The following is a 7500-nucleotide window of genomic DNA, read 5'->3' as shown; positions in this document are numbered from 1 at the left end:
CCAACGGTAAGTCCGGCTCTGCCTGTCAGACCCGGAGTGGTTTATATTGAGGCGACTAAGCCCAGTTAGGGAAAAGGACCCTAACTAACCCCCATTCCTGCCTGTGCGACTGACGGCAGCGAAGAGGAGGATTTTCCGTTGTTTAAAGAGACATTCTGTATTCTGAGTTGCATATTAATGCCGCGCGCCTGAGCGCTTATCACAATAAACGGCCGTGGTGGCCCACTCTGATCCTGCCTTGTGTGTTGGTGTCCGCTCAGTGCTCACAATATATATATGTGCAGTTGTACACACACACACACACACACACACACACACACACACACACACACACACACACACACACACACACACACACACACACACACACACACACACACACACACACACACACACACACACACACACACACACACACACACACACACACACACACACACACACACACACGCCAGAAAGCGTCTAGCGGATGAATGTTTTATCTGGTGCACTGCATCGAACGTGCACGCACGTGTCATTCACTAAACCGTGCCTCCTGCTCGTCGACGGAGCTGTGCTGCAGTGAGGCATGATGTGGTCTTTAACCTCGGAGAAGAAGATGAAGACAAGCAGAATGTCAACCACATTTATCCTGACATCATCCCAAAGAAATAGAGTATCATAGCGTTGCTTTAAAAAAGGCCGGTTCACATTTAAAGATGGAGTGCTGTGATTTTTTTCCCACCCTAAAACATGATAATCAGGTCTTATTGTTATATAACGAGGTATAATTGTTTTAAAAAAAAAGTGTACAGTATTTGTTAAAATGTTGTTTTTATGTGGGCATGCCCACCAGTTCATTAAGTATGCCTGGTTTGCCTGGTGGGTGGTGATGGGTGGTGATCCACCTGAACTGAAGCCGCACCCACAGCTGTAGTTGTATGATAAAGGGAGAGGGGTTAGGGGAGGGGCTGATAATGTGATGTCACTATATTACTGTTTATTTCATTTCATTTGACTGTCAAGGGTTCAGCCTCAGGAAGAAACACTAAATACAAAGTTAATACACCATTGCACATAAAAACGACTCCAGGGTGCCTAATGAAGTACTGTCACCTCATAGACACATGAAAAACTGGAAAAATACAAACATGGTGGCACTCCATCTTTAACACATTCCATGCCTTTGCAGGCCTTATAGAGAAGTGCTAGCCTGGGGCAGCATTCCATTCCATTCCAATCACACAGTGATTTAGTAACACAGACCAGGCTTTCCTCCGAGGTGGAAAGCCTGGTGACACAAGGTTAAATGGTAAATGGTGCATTTATATAGTGCCTTTATCCAAGGCGCTTTACATAGATTGTGCATTACATTCACCCATTCACACACACATTCACACACCGATTGCGGCAGAAACCATGCAAGGTACCAACCAGCACATCGGGAGCAATTTGGGGTTCAGTGTCTTGCCCAAGGACACTTCGACATGTAGACAGGAGGAGCCGGGATTCGAACCGCCGACCCATGGATCATTGGACGACCTGCTCTACCTCCTGAGCCACAGTCGACTGTGGCTCAGGAGGTTAGAGAAGTGCAGGAGTCCCATTGACTACAGGGTGAATTAAGGCATCCATAAGACTCTTATTATCGATAATATAATCTATCTATAATGAGATAAATGTCATGGACTTTATAAATTAAATACTGGTTCATTTTTGGAACCAGACCTTCAAAATCTCTTCCACATCCGTCAACAAGGCCTGCCGTATGCACTGGAAAAATCACACCCGTGTGAACTGAGTGGTGTAAGGTCTTATACAGACTGATCAGCTGTGGTCTGACGTAATGTCTGACGTAATGAAATCACACCCGTGTGAACTGGGTGACCATAGCAACCGTGCTCATTTTTTGAGCACAGACAGACAGACAGAGACACGTAAACTAACAAAGCCAGTTGTAGGAGTGGTTTACACCACTCAAAAATATGTGTGACATTTCTTTTTTAAAACAATGTTTTATCATATAGGAAAACTACTGGTGGAGAGGTTTGTCTAACACACATGTTATGCTTAGCTGTGATTGGACCATAGCAGTTTGGGGAGGGGCTTAGCTATATTTGTGGAGACGTACTGTATGCCTACAGCAGAGTAATATAGTAAGAGAGTGGCGACACTAGCGTTGACTCCCATTGTAACAATGGAATGCGGAAGTGCTCATTCTATCTCAATGGGATAGTTCCAGCCATATGAGCAATGTTTGGAACTATAGCCCATAGGGACCCGCTTTGTCTCAATGGGATAGTTCCAGCCATAGGAGCAATGTGTGGAACTATAGCCCATAGGCACCCGCTTTGTCTCAATGGGATAGTTCCAGCCATAGGAGCAATGTTTGGAACTATAGCCCATAGGCACCCGCTTTGTCTCAATGGGATAGTTCCAGCCATAGGAGCAATGTTTGGAACTATAGCCCATAGGCACCCGCTTTGTCTCAATGGGATAGTTCCAGCCATAGGAGCAATGTGTGGAACTATAGCCCACCAGGCACCCGCTTTGTCTCAATGGGATAGTTCCAGCCATAGGAGCAATGTTTGGAACTATAGCCCATTCTATCTCAATGGGATAGTTCCAGCCATAGGAGCAATGTGTGGAACTATAGCCCATAGGCACCCCTCTTTGTCTCAATGGGATAGTTCCAGCCATAGGAGCAATGTGTGGAACTATAGCCCATAGGCACCCCTCTTTGTCTCAATGGGATAGTTCCAGCCATAGGAGCAATGTGTGGAACTATCGCCCAACAGGCACCCGCTTTGAGGCGAGATCAAAGCGTGTCGCTACTCTCCTACTCTACACTCTGGCCTACAGACGGTCCACTTTTGTGGGGGAGATACATGACAGACCGACCCGGTAAAAGACAACCATGAAAAAAACAAGTGTGTTGATTTCCCTATGGTAAACTGTACAAAAGTTGCAAATGCCATATCGACATGCTTGGTAAATATGAAAGTAAGTAGCCTTGCAGAGCCATGGGGCCCATAGGGCAGGAGCCTATCTCCTGTTTCTGTAGCGCGAGGCAGCTTTATGTACAAGTACACCCCCTGGACATGACGCTAGTATGTCGCAGGGACCCCCAATCCAACCCTTGATGCTGAGTGTCAAGCAGGGAGGCATTTTTAGAGTATTTGGTATGACCCGGCCGGGGATCGAACCCCGACCTCCCAGTCACAGGGCGGACACTCTAAACTACAAGGCCACTGAGCAGGATTCATTCAAATGATATTACTGAGCTGAGGCGAAGGCGGTTGCGAGCACGAATCCCGAGATTTCGCATGTGTGGCAAATGAGTTCAATAGGAATAAGGTACCAGTGATGTCTCCTTTTCAGTTTGGAAGCCTTTTTGTTTTTTTACTATGACACTCAGTCATACGGAAGCTGTGATTACACATGCTCTTGCCTGCCTGCTTCAACACCCTTTGATGTAACTGTGACACTTTGCTTACAGCGGTGAAAGGCAAGGAGGGTGTGGGAGGTGTGCGTGCATGCGTGTGTCTCTCTGTGTGTGTGTGTGTGTGCGCGTGCGTGCGTGCGTGCGTGCGTGCTTGGCCCACGAGTCTCCAACCTGAAGCCGTCATCAGAACTAAGGCACATCAAAAGTGACAAGAGTCAGAGCCCTAAAACTCTCAATATAGACGACGATACATTTTTCATGGATTTTTTTTTATCATTTCTTATTCATAGCGATTCCATCCACTTCCTTCCCGATGTGTAGGAGGAGGATCCGTGGCTCCACGAGACGTGAGGACACTTGACGGCCGCGTCACCTTCGTCGTGACTTCGTGACCGAGATCCACAAGCTCGTAGCGTGGCACTCGATCGCGAAAATGTGTACCAAATGTTTGAATATATATATATTATTTCACAGCGAACGTTTTTTAACTAAAATCTTCTGAGGGGTCCCTGGAACAACATATTTTCAGATGGGGGGGTCGGCGGCCAAATACATAATTATAACATGTGGGAAACATTTGAGAACCACTGATATAGAAACATTTTCAGAAAACTGTCAATGACTGGCCGGAAAACTGCCAATGACTGGCCGCGTCCGTCCGTCCGTCCGTCCATCCGTCCGTCCGTCCGTCCACCCTGCTCAGGTTCAGTGGTCATTTTGTCGACTAAAAAACCACGACGCAAAATGTTCGTCGAATACTACTGAATACAATCTAAATAGAGACTGAGCTATAATGACTAAAACTGCGGCTAAATATAGTTGTCAATTTCATCAACAAATAAAAGCTAGACTAAAATGTTAGGGAGGGACTAGTGGAGAAGAGATCCAGTAGAACTAAATGTCATGAGGGACTAGTGGAGAAGAGATCCAGTAGAACTAAATGTCATGAGGGACTAGTGGAGAAGAGATCCAGTAGAACTAAATGTCAGGGAGGGACTAGTGGAGAAGAGATCCAGAAGAACTAAATGTCATGAGGGACTAGTGGAGAAGAGATCCAGTAGAACTAAATGTCAGGGAGGGACTAGTGGAGAAGAGATCCAGTAGAACTAAATGTCAGGGAGGGACTAGTGGAGAAGAGATCCAGTAGAACTAAATGTTAGGGAGGGACTAGTGGAGAAGAGATCCAGTAGAACTAAATGTTAGGGAGGGACTAGTGGAGAAGAGATCCAGTAGAACTAAATGTTAGGGAGGGACTAGTGGAGAAGAGATCCAGTAGAACTAAATGTTAGGGAGGGACTAGTGGAGAAGAGATCCAGTAGAACTAAATGTCAGGGAGGGACTAGTGGAGAAGAGATCCAGTAGAACTAAATGTTAGGGAGGGACTAGTGGAGAAGAGATCCAGTAGAACTAAATGTCAGGGAGGGACTAGTGGAGAAGAGATCCAGTAGAACTAAATGTCAGGGAGGGACTAGTGGAGAAGAGATCCAGTAGAACTAAATGTCAGGGAGGGACTAGTGGAGAAGAGATCCAGTAGAACTAAATGTCAGGGAGGGACTAGTGGAGAAGAGATCCAGTAGAACTAAATGTCAGGGAGGGACTAGTGGAGAAGAGATCCAGTAGAACTAAATGTCAGGGAGGGACTAGTGGAGAAGAGATCCAGTAGAACTAAATGTCAGGGAGGGACTAGTGGAGAAGAGATCCAGTAGAACTAAATGTCAGGGAGGGACTAGTGGAGAAGAGATCCAGTAGAACTAAATGTCAGGGAGGGACTAGTGGAGAAGAGATCCAGTAGAACTAAATGTTAGGGAGGGACTAGTGGAGAAGAGATCCAGTAGAACTAAATGTCAGGGAGGGACTAGTGGAGAAGAGATCCAGTAGAACTAAATGTCAGGGAGGGACTAGTGGAGAAGAGATCCAGTAGAACTAAATGTCAGGGAGGGACTAGTGGAGAAGAGATCCAGTAGAACTAAATGTCAGGGAGGGACTAGTGGAGAAGAGATCCAGTAGAACTAAATGTCAGGGAGGGACTAGTGGAGAAGAGATCCAGTAGAACTAAATGTCAGGGAGGGACTAGTGGAGAAGAGATCCAGTAGAACTAAATGTCAGGGAGGGACTAGTGGAGAAGAGATCCAGTAGAACTAAATGTTAGGGAGGGACTAGTGGAGAAGAGATCCAGTAGAACTAAATGTCAGGGAGGGACTAGTGGAGAAGAGATCCAGTAGAACTAAATGTCAGGGAGGGACTAGTGGAGAAGAGATCCAGTAGAACTAAATGTTAGGGAGGGACTAGTGGAGAAGAGATCCAGTAGAACTAAATGTTAGGGAGGGACTAGTGGAGAAGAGATCCAGTAGAACTAAATGTTAGGGAGGGACTAGTGGAGAAGAGATCCAGTAGAACTAAATGTTAGGGAGGGACTAGTGGAGAAGAGATCCAGTAGAACTAAATGTTAGGGAGGGACTAGTGGAGAAGAGATCCAGTAGAACTAAATGTCAGGGAGGGACTAGTGGAGAAGAGATCCAGTAGAACTAAATGTTAGGGAGGGACTAGTGGAGAAGAGATCCAGTAGAACTTAAAGACTGTAGAAAATACATTTTATGTTTGGTTGCGCCCCGGTGTTGCGCTCTAAAAATAGCCAATCCACAAGCTCACAACGTGTCGCAGCGCGGTGCGTTGTGAGCTTGTAGATCGGCTATTCTCAGCATCATGCAACAAAGTGTAAAATGAATCAGCCATTATGAAGCCAGCAACACCGGGCAAAATACATCTGTCGACAAAATCGACAAAAACTAAATGACATTTCATTCAAAAGACTACTATGTGACTAAAACTAAACCAACATTTTGCTGTCAAAATCAACACGGCTATCAGGTGCACAGGAACGACATTGTGACCTTGACAAGGGTCAAAGGTTACAGATGTAACTGTTATCAGGGGACGTTGTTGATGTTGTTGTTGCTGCACTGAGGCGTGCCACGCTCTGTTGAAGAGCAGCCAGTCATGCATGCAGAAGACACGCACACACACACACACACACACACACACACACACACACACACACACACACACACACACACACACACACACACACACACACACACACACACACACACACACACACACACACACACACACACACACACACACACACACACACACACACACACACACACACACACACACACACACACACACACACACACACGACAGCGTATACAAACATTGTAGATAACATGATGAGACTGTCACTTAAAGGGTTCCCCGCTTGGCTCCATCATGCAGTGCGTGCGTGCGTGCGTGCGTGCGTGCGTGCGTGCGTGCGTGCGTGCGTGCGTGCGTGCGTGCGTGCGTGCGTGCGTGCGTGCGTGCGTGCGCATGTCTGTAATCCACGTAACTCGAGAACGGTTTGCCCCACCGACTTCAAATTTGACACGCGTTCCACACGCGTTCCACACCCACAACAAAAGTTATTAGATTTTTCGGTCTGAGAGGCTAAATCTCATCAGGTGGCTTAGATGCTTATAGTTGACACAATTGACAGATAATAATAAATGACCCCCCCCCCGACACACACACACACACCCCAAAAAAAGAGGGAAAAAAGAAAAGAGAAACCGAAATAACTTTTTTTTTCTATCAAATTACCAGAATTCAAGGGGATTTTATTCACTTCATTTTTTGACAGATTCCTTCATGTCGAATGAAGAATGCAATAGTGAAGAGAAAAGCGTTGATGAATTGAAGAGAATAGCCGTCCAGGATTAACCAATTTTGGGCGGGAACCCCTTTTGGTGTTTTAAACATTATGTTATAATTTAGCTATTGAAAGAATAGCAGATCTACAAGCTCATAGCTCGGCACCGAGTGGCGCGCTACGAGCTTGTAGGTCTGCTATTTTTGAAAAATCGCGGATCTTTGAATATATATTCTTTCAGAGCTCACGTTTTTAGCTCAAATCTTTGCTTCTGGGGGGGGGGGTCCCTGGAACAACATTATTTTCAGATGGGGGTAGGCGGCCAATTACATATAATTTTTGGGGTCCGTGACATGAAATATTGAGCACCACCGATATAGAAACA

The sequence above is a fragment of the Electrona antarctica genome (genome assembly GCF_951216825.1).
Source record: "Electrona antarctica genome assembly, chromosome: 20".
Classification (NCBI taxonomy): domain Eukaryota; kingdom Metazoa; phylum Chordata; class Actinopteri; order Myctophiformes; family Myctophidae; genus Electrona; species Electrona antarctica.
Note: the sequence above shows the minus strand (reverse complement) of the source record.